Source organism: Lutra lutra, chromosome 16, assembly GCF_902655055.1.
Source record: "Lutra lutra chromosome 16, mLutLut1.2, whole genome shotgun sequence".
In the NCBI taxonomy this organism is placed as follows: Eukaryota; Metazoa; Chordata; class Mammalia; order Carnivora; family Mustelidae; genus Lutra; species Lutra lutra.
In genome coordinates, this window is record NC_062293.1 from 44,025,010 (window position 1) to 44,042,204 (window position 17,195).

At 36.1% G+C, this 17,195-nt stretch overlaps 1 protein-coding gene and 1 non-coding gene across 5 annotated transcripts in view; one reads left to right on the top strand and one right to left on the bottom strand.

Annotated features, from left to right (window-relative positions):
- Positions 1-17,195, top strand: part of NSRP1 (nuclear speckle splicing regulatory protein 1) — a 60,427-nt gene that overhangs the window by 22,662 nt on the left and 20,570 nt on the right. The gene's annotated exons all lie outside the window — the stretch shown is intronic.
- Positions 16,210-16,290, bottom strand: LOC125088239 (small nucleolar RNA SNORD116). Its single transcript, XR_007123637.1, has one exon. It is a non-coding gene; the product is annotated as a small nucleolar RNA SNORD116 (small nucleolar RNA).

A 17,195-nucleotide genomic window follows, 5' to 3' on the forward strand; every position in this document is an offset into this window, starting at 1 on the left:
ATTCTCATGCCTGTCCCACAAAAGAGTTTCTTTGGGGAATATATCCAGGAGTGAGATTTCTGAACTGGGGAGTATATAAATAAATTTTTCACTAAGGAAGAAGATTAGGATTAGAGAGAGCATGGCAAATTGGTTTCTGGAATACATATACCAGTTTACATCCAATTTCATTTTATTGGTGGTCGCTATTTCTCCATTTACTCATCAATACCTTATAGTTTTTCCAATTCTTAGTTGTTTATTTTGTACCTCATTGATTATTATGAAGCTGAGTTATCTCTTCATGTGTTTGTTAGGCATTCCTTATTCTTCAAGTTTCTCATTCATGTCTACTGACCACTTCTCTGTTGTATTTCTGTCTCTATTTTTTTATGATTTGTAAGAGTTCCTTATATATTTTAGATACTAATCCCTTGTTGGTTTTAGACATAATTCTGTTACTTTTTTTGTGTCCTTATGGTGAAGACTGCTAATAATTCACCAAAATCTGTTCTTACCTTTACAGACAGTTTAAGCTGGACACATAGCTGCTCAATTAGGGATTACATTTTTAAAGATTACTTATTTATTTATTTGATAGAGATCACAAGTAGGCAGAGAGGCAGGCAGAGAGAGAGAGAGGAGGAAGCAGGCTCTCTGCTGAGCAGGGAGCCGATGCGGGGCTCAATCCCAGGACCCTGGGATCATGACCTGAGCTGAAGGCAGAGACCCTAACCCACTGAGCCACCCAGGCGCCCCAGGGGTTACATTTTTTAACTTTATCATTAGCTAAATTGAGGCCATGTGACTATGGGCAATCAGATATGGGCAAAAGTGTTATGTGCATTTCTACTTCAATAGCTCAAAACAAATGATGTGGGCTTCTTTTTTTCCTTGTTATAAATTGGAAGATGGATAGGTTTGTTATTTTAGGCCATGACCTAACTTTCTCCATACCCTAGCAAATGGCAGAGCAACAAGCCAGAAAGAGCTTAGGTTTCTGAATGACCATGTGTACTAAACAGTGGTCTTGCCAAACTGAATTGCCTCATGAAACAGTTATTTAAGAGATACCTAAACTTAAGTCCAATATTTGAGTGCTAACTTGTTATTAAGCTTAGAGTTGACTATAATGTGTCCTTTATGGAGCATAAATTCTCTCTTAAATGTAGTCAAATCAATTTCCCCCTATATAGTTTGTGCTTTAGAGGTCTTGTCTAGATATTCGCTGCTCTGAAGCTATTCTCCAAGATATTCTCCTCTCTACTATTGGCTTTGTAATACCTTTTATATATAGGTCATGTTGAGTTCACCTTTATACATGTTGTGAGGTAGGGATCCAACATTATTTTTCTTAGAATGGCATGGGTGTTTGCCAGTACCATCTGTAGATAATGCATGCTTTTCCTTCTGATTTATTGGCCATTTTTATCATGTCAAGTTACCATATATTCATGAATCTGCTAAGCTCTCTTGTTTATTGTTTGTTGCTATGGCAGTTATATAGTTTTTTATTATTATGTTTTAGTAGTAAATCATACTATTTAGTAGGGTGAGTCCCTTTATACTTCTCTTTAAATTTGATTGAATTATTTTTAGGTGTTTATTCTTACATAGACATTTTAGAATAAGTTTGTGAAATTTCTTGAAAACTAGAACAAAACCTTCCTGATTTATACTGGAACTGTCTTGGATTTATAGATTAATCTTTAAGGAACTACCTGTAAATGTGGTATAATTCTTCATTCATTTAGACTTTTTTGTGAGGTGATTTTTCACCATTAATGTTCTCTGCCTTATCTTCAAGTTAATTCCTAGATATTCCATATAACTATTTTGAGTGGTACTTTATTTTCCATATGACTATTCTGGTACAGAGCAACACTATTGATTTTTTTAAGTTGATTTATTGTATCTGGCGGTCTTTCTAAACTCATTTATGATGATAATTTGTCTACATCATCTCCTTCATCTCTTCTAATCCTTATTCCGTGGTTTTTTCCCCCTTCCCCCCATTTTATTATATTAGCCATATTCTCCAGTAATATGTTGAACAAAGCCTCAATGGGCATCTTTTCTTATCTATATCTTAAATGAAATGATTCTGAAGTTTTCCATTAAGTTTGATGTATATTAGCTTTTAGTATGTAGACTTTATCAAGTTAAGGAATTTTTCCTTCTGTTCATACTTTACTGTCAATTTTTTAATAAATCATTAAAACTATCAGATGCCTTTTCTGAATCTATTGAAATAGTCATTTTCTCCTGTAGTCCATAATGTGATTACATTGATAGATTTTCAAATATTAAACCATTCTTGAATTTCTTTTTTTTTTCTTAAAGATTTTTTTAAATTTATTTGACAGAGAGAGAGAGACAGTGAGAGAGGAAACACAAGCAGAGAGAATGGGAGAGGGAGAAGCAGGCTTCCTGCCAAGCGGGGAGCCCAATGTAGGGCTCAATCCCAGGACCCTGGAATCATGACCTGAGCCCAAGGCGCCACCCAGGCGCCCCCATTCTTGATTTTTTTGTGTTAATTGTTTTTGAACAGTATGTGTTATTTTTAATATACTAACAGATTCAATTCACTAATTCTTCATTTAGGATTTTCAGACATCTATGTTCATAAATGAAATGGGCCTTTAGTTATTATCTGAAAATGTGCCTGCAGATTTTAATTTATGGGGGTGACATTGACATGGAGAGAGTGCATTGAAAGATTATTACTGTTCACAAGAGAAGGGAGCATGCTACTCTACTCAAGGACATGGGAAGTACCAGATGTAGTCAGGAAGCAAAAGCAAGAGCAAGGGGTAAGGCAAGGAAGGGGGAAACACTAGAATTGGCTAGTTTGAATAATGTTGGCAGGCTCTGGACTTAAAGAGGTGCTCTCCAGTTGCTAATATCTGACCTTTAGTGCTTAGGGCAGAGGAATAATGCCTCCTGAAGTATAACAGCCAGGTAAAGGAGATGATTTGAAGTTTGGGCTCTTCAGTTTACATAAGAAAAATACATTCTTGGACTAACCTTTGCTATCTCTGAGGAATTGGCCAACCCTGGGAGAGGTAGTTTCTCCCTAGTCAGTGAGGTCACAAATGCCAGAGCATCAAGAATACAGGAAATAAGAACATACAGTTAATGTTATTGGCCTTCTGGTGGATGGATGCCAAATAGACAAAAATTCTAAGAAAACACAAACAGCTATCTGTTCTTTTCTTACTACTATCTAGTTTTGAAATCAAAATGATGTCAGCCGTATAAAGCATTTTAGGTATTTCTCTTTGTATCCTATTATCTGTAACAAATTGTAGAAAATGAATTATTTGCTCCTTGAAAATTTTAGGAGAATTTAGCTTCTATAACTATCAGGGTTTATGGCTGTTTGGGAGAGGATGTCTTTGTGGTTATTGGTCTGTACAGGTTTGTTTTTTTTTTTTTAAGATTTTATTTAAGTATTTATGACCTTTTGTAATGTAATATTGTAAATGTAAATATTATAGCATTATGATAGTACTTTTAAACTTTTTTTTTTCAGATTTTATTTATTTATTTGACAGACAGAGATGACAAGTAGGCAGAGAGGCAGGCAGAGAGAGAAGGAAGCAGGCTCCCCACTGAGAACCTGATGTGGGGCTCAATCCCAGGACCCTGGTATCATGACCTGAGCCGAAGGCAGAGGCTTTAACCCACTGAGCCACCCAGGCGCCCCCATTATAGTACTTTTAAATCTCATCTATCATCACCTGTATCTCTTCACTTTTCTTGATGATCTTGCCAGAAGTTTGTGTGCTTACTAATCTTTTCAAAGAATCAGCATTTGATTTTATTCATCTTTCCATTTTATTTCTACTCTGTTTGATTTCTGCCCATATCTTTGTTTCCTTTGTTCTTTTGAGTTATTCTATAGATACTTTTTCAACTTGAGTTGAACTTCGATATTTCTTATATTAGCACATAAATCTAGTTTTTTTTAATATTGTTTTAGTTGTCTCACAAACTTTGTTACATAGTATTTTTATTGTTGTACTTGTCTAATTATCCTGTAATTTCCTTTATAATTTCTTCTTTGACCTGAGGATTTAGAACTATGTTTTTTGAGTTTCTAGACATATGGGTGGAGGTTGTTTTTTGTTTGTTTATTTGTTTGTTTTTGGTTGCTTTTGTTGTTGTTACGGATTTCTAGTTTTATTGTTAAAACAAAAGAACATCGATTATATGGTGTTTGCTTTGTGGCCAGCACAGTTTTTGCTTCTTATGTCTTTGAAAAGCATGTTTATTTTTCACAGTATGTGAGTTGTCTATATATTTGTTAGTTTGAACTTACTTGTATTTTCTGTAATTAATCTTTTCCTGTTCTGTTAGTTTCAGAGAAGAGTAAGTTAAAATTGCCATCTAAAATTGTTGATGTCTCTATAAAATTGTTGTTGCTTCGTGTGTATGTGTTTGTAACAGTATTGCAAAGAAATTCACATGCCATAAAATGCAATGGTTTTTAATATATTCACAGAGTTGTGCATTATTATTATTACCTAATTTTAGAACAGTCTTTTTTTTTTTTTTTTAAAGATTTTATTTATTTATTTGACAGAGAGATCACAAGTAGGCAGAGAGGCAGGCAGAGAGAGAGAGGAGGAAGCAGGCTCCCTGCCGAGCAGAGAACCCGATGCGGGGCTCGATCCCAGGACCCTGAGATCATGACCTGAGCCGAAGGCAGCGGCTTAACCCACTGAGCCACCCAGGCGCCCCAGAACAGTCTTTTTAAAAAAACCCAAAAAGACACTTGTGCCCATTAGCAGTCACTCTCCTTTCTCCCCTTTCCCCAAACCCTGGAAACTACTTATTGACTTTCTGTCTCTTATTCAGTGGGTTTCAAGTAAGTGGAATCATATAATATGTGGCCTGTTGTAGTCACAAAACATGGCTTCTTTCGCATAACATAATGCTTTCAGGTTCATCTGTGTTGTAGCCTTTATCAATACTTCATTCCTTCTTATGGCCAAATGATACTCTATTGTATGGATATACATACCATATTTCGTTTATCCATTCATCTTGATGGGCATTTGGGTTGTTTCCACTTTTTGGTTATTAAGAATAATGCTGCTATGAACATTCATGTATAGGATTTTTGTATAGAGATGTTTTCTTTTTTTTTTTTTAAGATTTTATTTATTTATTTATTTGACAGAGAGAGAGATCACAAGTAGACAGAGAGGCAGGCAGAGAGAGAGAGAGAGAGAGGGAAGCAGGCTCCCTGCTGAGCAGAGAGCCTGATGCGGGACTCGATCCCAGGACCCTGAGATCATGACCTGAGCTGAAGGCAGCGGCTTAACCCACTGAGCCACCCAGGCGCCCCTGTTTTCGTTTTTCTTGAGTATATAACTAGGAATGGAACTGCTGGGTTTTATGTGGCTCTGTGTTTACCTTTTGAAGTACTACCAGACTATTTTCCAAAGTTGCTACACCATTTTACAGTTCTACCAGCAACATTTAAGGATTCCGGTTTCTCCATGTCTCATCAACACTTATTATTTTTTATTTTAGTCATTCTGCTGGATGTGAAATGACATCTCATTGTGGTTTTGATTTGTATTTCTGTAATGACTTAATGATACTGAGCATCTTCTCAAGTGCTTGTTGGCCATTTATATATCTTCGGAGAATTGTCTATCCAAGTTTGCAAGTCCATTGTTCATTTTTAAATTGGTTTTAGTCTTTATTGTTGAATTGTAAGAATTATTTATTCAGGATACAAATCCCTTACCATATATATGATTTCCAAATATTTTCTTCTATTCAGTGGGTTTTCACTTTCTTGATGCTGTCCTCTGAAATACAGTTATTTTTAATTTTGTTGAAATGTAATTTGTGCCTTTTTTTCAATTGTCGCTTGTACTCTTCGATTGGTAAGTTACAAATTTTGTCGTGTAGTGTGTAACCGTGATCACAAAGATTTATTCCTGTGTTTTCTAAGTTTTGTAGTTTTAGTGCTTACTTTTACATTATGATCCATTTGAGTTTTTTCTATATGGTGTGAGGTAAGTGCCCAACTTCATTCTTTTGCATGTAGGTATCTAGTTAGTTGTTCCAGCACTATGTATTGAGAAGACTATTCTTTCCCCCGTTGAATTGTCTTGGTGTTTTATTCATTGTAAAAGCATAAATGTTTATGTTTGCCAGTTCTTAATCTGTTTTTCCTTTAGTATATAATACAGTACCCTACTTCTCCTTTATATATTTTTTTAAAGATTTTATTTATTTATTTGACAGAGAGAGACCACAAGTAGGCAGAGAGGCAGGCAGAGACAGAGGAGGAAGCAGGCTCCCTAGAGCAGAGAGCCTGATGCGGGACTCGATCCCAGGACCCAAGATCATGACCTGAGCCGAAGGCAGAGGCTTATTTAACCCACTGAGCCACCCAGGCGCCCCTTTATATTTGTTTTTGCTTTCTATTCTGTGCTTTGTTTTTTTAAATTTTCTAATTACTGTGAAGCTCTTGGTTCACAGTTGTCCTTCGTATTTCCCAGCCATTTATTTTCAGCATTTCTGTACCTTTTTGGACTTAGGCTATCCCTATTGATCTCCTATTCCTACATCTTTTTTTTTTTTTTAATTTTTCTATTTATTTTTTTGACAGAAATCACAAGTAGGCAGAGAGGCAGGCAGAGACGGGGAAGCAGGCTCTCTGCTCAGCAGACAGCCCGGTGTGGGCCTCTGTCCCAGGACCCTGAGACCATGACCTAAGCCGAAGGCAGTGGGTTGGGCCGCTGCCTTCGGCTCGGGTCATGATCTCAGGGTCCTGGGATCGAGCCCCGCGTCGGGCTCTCTGCTCAGCGGGGAGCCTGCTTCCTCCTCTCTCTCTGCCTGCCTCTCTGCCTGCTTGTGATCTCTGTCAAATAAATAAATAAAATCTTAAAAAAAATAAAAAATAAATAAATAAATAAATAAAAAATAAATAAAAAAATAAAAATCCAATATTAAGAATCTTTCTTTAGATCAGTGAGTGTAACTCATTTACATGTATATATTGGAACATTGTATTAGAACTTTCCTGTCACGTTATTTTATATTTTTTATTTAATAGATTGAATTTTCGTTTTTGGGTTGTGGGTTTTTTGTTTGTTTGTTTTTCCCAATTTGAAAGCTCCACATTTTGCTCTGTTTTAGTTAGAATTTTGGTCATTGTATGGTAACAGGTGGTAACTACACTTAGTAGGGTGAGTGTAGTGTAACATACAGAATTGTTGAATCACTGTTCTGCACCTAAAACAATGTTCTGTGTCAACTGTTCTTCAGTAATAAAAAATTTAAAAAAAAAAAAATTTTTGGTCATTGCCCAGATAAGTCCAGACTTTCATTTATGTTTGTTTGGTTTTTTTTTTTTTTAAGTATTTTTATCTACATCACCATCCTCCCTTTAGCAAGTACTGTGGCAAACTTTGGCCTCCTTTTCTCATACTATATTTATATCACCTAGTACATGAGATGTTGGCAAACTATGGCCTATGTGCCAGCAATCTGTTTTTAAGTAAAGTTTTATTGGAACATGCTAAGATCTGTGCTATCTGATATAACACCCACTAGTTGTAGAGAATTTTAACTTTAAGCTTAAAATTTAAAAGTTCCTCAGTCACACTAGCCATATTCATGTTATCCATAGCCACATGCGACTAATGGCTACCATATTGGACAACACAGATAAAAGTAGAACACTTTAGTTATCCCAGAAAGTTCTGTTATACAGAGCTTCCCTAGATTTTTGGCTCTAGATTGTTTTGGTTATATGTTTTGTTCCTTTTTGAAGGTAATAGTAAGTTTTACTAAATTATTTGTTCACTTTTTTTTTTTTAAGATTTTATTTGACAGAGCACAAACATTGCGAGGCGGGGGTGGGGAGAAGCAGGCTCCACACTGAGCAGGGAGCCCAATGCTAAGCTCAGTCCTAGGACTTTGGGATCATGACCTGAGCCAAGGGCAGACGCTTAACCAAGTGAGCCACCCAGGTGCCTGTATTTATTCACTTTCATGTATCTTTTATAACATCATTCTTGTTGGGAATGGTTCCTTTAATGAGTATTTTCAAAGAAGGCCTTTAATGTAGGAAATATTCTAAGACTTTGTATGCTTAAGATAGCTTTACTTTTGATGATAGTTTATCTGGATATAAACTTTTTGGTTCAAAATTCTGTCAACATTTTAAAATTACTCTGCATAGTAATTTTAAGAATTACTTTAAATCTTGTGTTTCTAATGAGGTATCTGATGTCATTTTGATCTTATTCCTTTCTAGGTAAACTACTCTTCTTGTTAGAAGCTCTTAGAATTTTTTTTTTATCTTTGATTCTCTTAAATTTTATTGTATCAAGGTGTTGTTTATGTATATGTGTGTGTTTTATTTATCCTCTGGCACTCATAAGCTGTTCAATTTGACATTTTTTTAATTCTAGAAAATTCTCAGTCATTCATATACTTCTGGGAATCAGTTTAATTTATACATCTTCTGTATCTTCTGTTTTTACAAAGTTAATACTCTATCATGTCTTTGTACCTTTAAAAAATCTTTCTTATCCCTTCCTCTTAATGTTTCAGAAGTGTTTCTTAGCCTAATAATTCCAACTCACTAAATCATTTTTCAGCTATACCCATTAATCCATTCACCCATCTCTTGATATTTTCATTTTAACTGTTTTCTATATACATTATCTCAAATTACTTCTTTTTTTAATTAAATCTCAAATCACCTTTATTTTATTTATTTATGTATTATTTTTTTAAAGATTTTATTCATTTATTCGACCAAGAATGAGAGAGCATAAGCAGGAGGAGCAGCAGGCAGAGGGAAGGGGAGAAGCAGACTCCCCACCGGGCAGAGACTTCTACATGGGCCAGATCATGACCCAAGCCTAAGGCAGATGCTTAACTGACTGAGCCACTCAGGTGCCCCTCAGATGGTTTCTTTTTTAAAAACGATTTCTACTTCATATTAACCCACATCCTCTCATATCTGAGGATGTGTATTATGGTCATATAAAATTTATAGTCTAACTAACTCATTAATTTTGTTTTTTTTTTTAATGTGTATACAGTTTTTTGTTTTAATCTTTTTAAAAATTTTTATTATTTAAATTCAATTAACATATAACATATTTGTTTTTAATCTTTAAAAAGATTTTGATAGTTTTTATACTTCAGTGCTTTCTTGCTTGATTGATGGATTGATTTTTTTCCATGAACACATTTTCCATTGAGATTTTCAGCCACATTAAGTTAGCTGGTACTGTGTTTGAAAGGAGTGGTCAGGTTGTCTGGAGAAAGGAAGAAGAACCCCAGAGCAGAGAGCCTACGGTATTTTGGATCATAGGATATCTGGACTTCCCAGTTGCATCATCCATCAAGAAACCCTTCCTATTAACTCCATCAGAGATTTGCTCTTTATTGAGACCAAGGTTCCGTGGAATTTTGCTCAGCGAACAGAGAGAACATTGGGGTTGCCACCCCACCTAAACTGGAGTGCTGCTCTGAGATTACCTCAGAGCACTTGTGCTTTTTTGCCTAAGGTGATTGGAGAGAGACATTTTGGAAAAGCTCGCCATCATCCAGCCCCCCAGTTGTGTGCCATATACTCTTCAGCTCTGGGTTGCTACTCTTCCCTCCCTCTGTCCAGACAAGCCAGCATTTGTTTTCCGAGAGATTTTTCACCACTTTTTTGTTTGTTTCTTATATCCAACCTCTCACTTGTAGAACAATTTCAAGGGGAGCTTGTCTTAATATCTTATCAAGAATGTAACCTGAGTACGACTAATTTAAAAAATTATGCACATTCGGCTTTTGATTGGATGAGATTTTTTTTTTGCCTCAAATTAATTGTTCTAACTATCTCTAATTATTAATTTAAGTTTTTACTAGTTGTTTTCCATTTAAGGGTCACATATGCTCTTGACAGTAGGAAAGGAACAAAGGGAGGTCCTAGGCAATGGAAGGAAACTGGTCTAGAAATAATTTGTTTTCATTTATTTATTTATTAGAGAGAGAGACAGTACAAGCAGGGGGACCAGCAGCCAGAGGTGGAGGGACCTGAGCGGGGAGCCTGATGTAGGGCTCCATCCCAGGACTCTGAGATCACAACTTGAGCCAAAGATTGAAGCTTAACCGACTGAGCCACCACCCAGGTGCCGCCGGTCTAGGAATATTAAATGTTAATTCAGAAAAAGAATAATGTAGATTTCAGTGCACATTTTTTTTTTTTTTGATGGTCCTTGTTCAGAACTTTTAAGTATCATTATTTAAGAATCGGATATGTAGAAGACATTGTACTGGGCACCACTGATAGAAGTTTGAATAAGATAAGATCTCTGCTTTCAAGGAGCTCTTTTCAATACTTTATGAAAGTGAATTTATATATAATTCAGGTTAAAACTAAAATATCTTCACTTCTGAGAGAAGTTAAAATTTCAGAAGCTACTAAGAGTGTTTTGTTGGAATTAAGGACATTTCTCTTTGAGCAACCAGGGAAAAAAGCCAGATGGAACAGCCCGCCGTACTTTGAGAAGAATTTTTTTGTGGGCTCCTTTTCCTGTGCACAGCTTTTGTTCGTTCTGCAGTCTATTTGACTATGGCCTGTTTTTGGCTACACATTTTCTAGCTTCGTATGATGTGGGCTACCCTGCTTTCTGTTCTTAAAATCAGCCTCATATCTTAGTGTTTTTATGCATTCCAGGAATGATTTGCTTTGTATACTTGGACCATGCTCTTTAGCTTGTCTCTCTCTGTTCATCTGTTGCATAATAATTTGCCTCTGCTACTAGATTCCTGTCTCTGAATTTGCTCTGTACCTGTCCTTATATGTAGTTGGTTTGACATATTTTGGTTCTTGGCTTTAATTTCTAAATATGCCCTTTTGTTTTTCCTGAGGTGATTCATTGTGGCTGTGTTGCAACTGATTTTCTAAAACACTGGTCAGCCCTGTCACTGGTTCAAATCCTCTCTTCTTCCTCTTCCAGATTTTTGAGTTGTAATAGCCACAGCTCATTTTATTTTTAAATTGTTATTATTACATAGTTTTTTATTTAAAATTACCCACCACAGATAAAAGTCTACAGTTTTTTGTGTAGGGCCTGATGTTATTTTCCTTTTTGAAAACACCCTTTATTGAGGTATAATTGATGTATACATGCACCTATTTACAATACACAGTTTGCTAAATTTTGACATAAGTATATACCATGAACTATCACTGCAATAAAGATAACATATCCATCACACTGCAAAATTTCTTTATGTCCCTTTGTAGTTCCTCCCTCTTGCCCCTTCTGATCCCCTCTACAACCCCTAGGCAACTACTGATCTAAATTCTACAACTATAGTTTTCATTTTGAGGAATTTATATAAATGGAATCGTGCAATATATACTTTGGTTGAGGGGTGTGGGTGGCTTCTTTCAGCATAATTACTTTGAGATTAATTCACACTGTGTGTTTCAGTAGTCCACTCTTTCTAGTTGCCGAGTAGTATTCTGTTGTATAAGTATACTACAGTTTATCTGTTCACCTGTTGTTATTTGGATTGTTTCCAGTTTTTGGCTATTAAAAGTAAAATGGCTGTGAACATTTGTGTACAGTCTATACTTTCATTTCTCTTGGATGAATACTTAGGCATGGAATGGCTGAATTGCGTGGTAGGTGTATATTTAACTCTAAGAAACTGCTAAATTCTTTTCCAAAGTTGGTGCACCATTTTACATTTCCACTACTGATATATGAGAGTCCTAGTTGCTGTAAGTCCTTTGTATGGCTATGTTGTCATTTTACTTTTTAATAAAACATTTTATTCTTTTCAACTTGTGTTTCTGCAACCTGTGTTTACATTTAAATGTTTAATAATGCCTAGAATGTGTTTTGGTGTTTGCTAAAAGGAAAGAGGTACGTTAAGAAATCAGTTTTAATATTTCGTTCAAAAGATAGTTGTTTCTGCATCATTTTATTAAATAGTCTATCATATTTGTATGGATTTAAAACTTGCCTTCCTAAGGAATTGTTTCAGGTGAATACATTTTTAGGTTCTTTGCCTATTCTTCAAAACCTAAATGTTTAGATATTAGAAAAAAATGTACAATAAATCAGAAAGTTCTCCACTTACTTTAAGGAAGTGAAATTATGAGGCTCATGTTCTATATATGAGATTGAGTTCTCAATGAAGAATTATTGTCATAAGATTTCAAAAATGTACATTCATATCTTTTGGATAAGTATGATTTTTTTGTCCAATTTGTAATCATTCTAAAAACATAGCTCTGGGGACACCTGGGTTAAAGCCTCTGCCTTCAGCTCGGGTCATGGTCCCAGGGTCCTGGGATCGAGCCCCGCATCGGGCTCTCTGCTCAGCGGGGAGCCTGCTTCCTCCTCTCTCTCTGCCTGCCTCTCTGCCTACTTGTGATCTCTGTCTGTCAAATAAATAAATAAATCAAAACAAATAAATAAATCTTTAAAAAATAATAATAAATAAAAACACAGCTCTGGATGAAATGATCTCTGCAGGCCATGTATGATTCTACCTCTGATTACTATTTCCGCAGTCTCCAAGCTTAGAAACCTTAATACCATGTTTGGTCCTGTTTTCTGCATTCCTTCAGTCCATCTGCTTCCAAGTTCTGTTTCTTTTAGAGCATCACCTAGTTTATCCCATTTATCCATTCCCATGTGCCATAGTCTTAAAACCTCAGTGCCCTTTGTCTAATTCCCTGTTATCCATATTACATTGATTGCAGATCATTTTTCTAAATGACTTTTTTATTAAGTTTAAAAAAGTTAATTCTTTTTTGTCTTCACATCACATTTAGGGTTCTATTTTACATAATGTAGTCTGAGTTGAGTTTTAGTTCTTAGCACCCATACAGAAGTCATTTGCTTTTAATCATATTGATCTCTTCCTTCTTGCCATGTTTATGTCATTGTATTTTTTTTTTTAAGACTCCATTTATTTTGAGAGAGAGTGCATGAGTTGGGGAAGGGAAGAGGGAGAGACAGAATCCCAAGCAGACTGCACACAGAGCCCAAGCCCTGTGTGGGGCTTGATCCCATGACCTCGTGTGGCCCAGCTGAAATCAAGAGTCAGATGCTGAGCCACCTAGGCACCCCTACGTCACTGTATTTTTTTATCGGGTTTCCTTTGTATAATACAACTTTTTTCCTGTTACCTTTCTTTCTAAATTTAGCTTAGATCTTCCTCCCCCATAGATACTTTGACTCTCTCAGACCATGATTTCCCCTCTGAATACCTGCAGTAAATTTCTCCATTCACTCTGTTTGATCCATGGCCACTTCCTTGGACATGTTAGCCATGCCCTTGTCTATTCTCTGTGCCTGAAAAAGTGTTCTCTATATCTCATTGTGACTTGTTTTCTTAACTGTTTGCAGGTCCTGGTGCAAATGACACTTTCTCATTGAGACCTTCCTTGAATGTCTTATTTTAAATTCAGTCTGCTCCTTAGTCTCTGTACCTTTCCTTGATTGTTTTTTTGCATAGAGTGCAATACATCTGACATATATTTTACTTGTCTGTTTTTGTTCCCTTATAAGTTCATTGACGGCAAAGGTTTTTGTTTATTGTTTTTTGGCCAGTACCTTGAATAGTGTATTGCACATGGCATATGCCCAATAAGTACATCAGTGAATGAATAAATGCTTTAAGTTGGGTGTTAATTGTTCTTTAGTTAAATAAAGGTATTAGTTTGGGTGCCTGGGTGGCTCAGTGGGTTAAAGCCTCTGCCTTCAGCTCAGGTCATGGTCCCAGGGTCCTGGGATCGAGTCCTGCATTGGGCTCTCTGCTCCGCAGGGAGCCTGCTTCCCCCTCTCACTCTCTCTCTGCCTGCCTCTCTGCCTACTTGCGATCTCTCTCTCTGTCAAATAAATAAATAAAATCTTTAAAAAAAATAAAGGCATTAGTTTAATTTGTTTAGTTCTTTGAAGGTTGGCATGGAGTGACCTGGAAACATTAAGTACTAACTGACTGAAGGTGTAGAATTAGAAACTTTGACCACACAAAGGCAGGTGGCACTTTATATTCCACAGCCGGTCAAGATACTAAGCATAATTTACTTTCAGTTCTGAGTAGGATCTTAAAGTTACTTAATAAATTTGTTACTTAGTAAATTAGAATAATTTCTGCTTACTTAATTATAGTAACCTCCTGCGTATATAAAAAATACATATTCCTTTAGACCATTTAGAAAATATAGAAAAGGAGCACCTGGGTGGCTCAGATGGTGGAGTGTCTGCCTTCGGCTCAGGTTGTGATCCCAGGGTGCTGACTGAGCCCTGCATTGGGCTCCCCGCTTGGTGGGGAGCCTGCTTGCTTCTTCCTCTCCTGCTGCTGCCACTCCTGCTTGTGCTCTTGCGCTCTCTCTGTCAAATAAATAAAATCTTAGAAAAAAATACAGCAAAGTATGGACTATATAAAATGTCCACAAGAATTAAGTAATGGAAATTTATACACTGTAGGTGGGAATAGAAATTAGACCACTTTGGAGAACAGTTTGTCAGTATTTAGTGAAGTTAAAGGTCAATGTTCTGCAACATAGCAGTTCTAAATGGTTACACATGTGTATCAGGACTTAGGGACGATGTTTATAGCTGCTTTCTTTGGGGAAAAAAGAAAAGGAAATAACCCAAATAAATATTCATTAGCGGAAGTATGTATAAAAGTTCAGATCATGCAAAATTAACATCATTTAGAGACATAAAATAAGGGAGGTAAACTGTTCCTCCATCATCACAGAGTCTCTGGCTGGGAGTGACTTAAGACGAAATAACAGGAGAAAAGCAAAGCTCATTTTATATTTACATGGGAGCCCTTGCTAGAATAATGAAGACCCAAAGAAGTGACTAGACCTAAGTGCTTATATACTAGGTTGAACAGCAGAAATTGTGGGAAAGTAAAATATATGTGTAGACTAAGGAAGATAGCTATTTTAACAAGGTGTGTTTCGATTTCTCTTGGCCTTGACTCCCTATGTTCAGTGATAAGTTTGTTTCTTCCTTCTGGTATTGGGAAGGCACCTTTCACATGGGAATTTTCAAGTGTCTTCAGTTCAAAATAATCAGTATGCCCATGGAGCATATTTTGGGGTGGCCATGTCCGGAAGTCCTTTAATACATATGTAGCAAAACTAACAAAAAGCAAGGAGATTATATAAACAAAATTTAGGGTGGAAAGGGTGGAAGATGAGACTTAGGGACGGATATATATTGACTTCATCTCTATTGATAATGTTCCATTTCTTAGTCTGAGTAATGAATTCACAGGTACTATGTTATTTTTTTTTATCCTTTTTGTAGATAATTTTTCATAATAACTTTTAAAGGTAGTGGTAATGTCATGTGTAGGGAAAGTTGACAGGGTGTAGGAGGTTTACAAAGAGAGGAGACCTGAATATAGTTGGTAGAGAAAAAAGAGAGACTTGATTAGTAAAAGAGGAGATTTGGTAAATACCATTAGGACCCAGTTACAGTTGGAAGCTAAGAAATAATATTTTCTAGGAGTGTTTAGCTGCCTACTATAAAAAGCAGGTGGTTGCATGGATTCAGGACTCATGTTTATCAAATAGGTAGAAAAGATGGGCAATGGGGGTTTAGATTATTGGCAAGAGTAGTGGAAGATTCACTACTTTAAAGATTAATTAAAAAATAGGGGCGCCTGGGTGGCTTAGTGGGGCAAAGCCTCTGTCTTTGGCTTGGGTCATGATCCCAGGGTCCTGGGATCAAGCCCCACATTGGGCTCTCTGCTCGGTGGGGAGCCTGCTTCCCCCCCACCCCGCCTGCCTCTCTGCCTACTTGTGATCTCTCTCTCTCTGTCAAATAAATTTTTTAAAAAAGATTAATAAAAAATAGAAAAATCAAGGGATTAGTGGCACCTGTAAGAGCAAAGAAAAGATAGTGGAAATAAATGAGCAAGAGAGCTATATATTCTGTTGAAGTCAGAAGCATTGTAAGTTGCACTGTTACTTTATGCATCATTAACAAAACACTACCAATTAAACTATAATATTCTTACAAGTTAGAATTTTAATTATATATTTACTATACAATATTGAAAGTTCTTTTAGACTTAATAGTATGTAAATTTTTACCTCTCGTTACTCTTACACATATATTAAAAAGCAAAATGTGAATAAAAATAATTAGTTAAGGGTTCCTAAAACTTTTTCAAATCTGGAGGTTTTTTTGTTTGTTTGTTTGTTTTCTTGATTGTAGTAAATTCTCACTCATTTTGTTCAGATTTTCCAAGGAATGCATATGAGGGAGTCATGATCAATCAGTCTTTTTTGAACTTATTTCTTCACTCAGATTCATTGATGACTGCATTTTTCTAAATTTATCATTCTTTCTGACGTCAAGCTTAAGTATGGTCATAAGGAGGGTATTTGTAGGTAATGAACTAGGCATGTTAAGTAGTAAGCCCAAGTGGGACTCCAGAGTAAATTATCTCTATGTAATTGCATAATTTTAAGAAATGTTATGTTACCAACACTTGATGATATTCATTCTGCAGGTTTTGGTGCTGATGCTGTTTTAGTATTTACACACATGCAGGTAGAACCAACTACTAAGAATACCTCTTGCTCAACAGTGGTTAGATGATGCCTGCTGTATGAAGTGTATCCTGATTTCATCAATATAAATATATGAAATAATGTATATCTTCTATACAGTGAAATTTGGTGGGAAAGTAGTGGTTGTTGTTGGGTTGGTTGTCCAGATTTATAGTTTCAGAGCTGGAGCAGTCACAGAGTGATAGGGTAGCTACTTGGAGAGGAAACCATCATAACTGGACCTGAGGAAAACAATGTCACATCAGTATGTTGTACGGATTATCTGTGATGATGATGGCATGATATAAAGCAGAGAGGAAAACTGAGATCAAGGTGTCAGAGACAGTAGTAAAGGATTCATAAATTGAGAGTAAAAAGGGATAAAGGTAACAGTTATATATAAAGCAAGAACTTCAAAGGAGTAGAGGTTTTACTTTTACCCACAGTGTATGACACTAGAATCAGGAGGAGACACAGTGTCTTCCTAATGTGAAGTATGTAAGCCATGAGCAGCCTCAGAAGAAAGGGTATCTTTGGGGAAGAGACAGTTTCAGTCAAGGAAATAAAGGTTCATCAAAGAGGATGAGAATCCAGGGATTATAGAGGACATCATGGGAAGGTTTTAATCAAG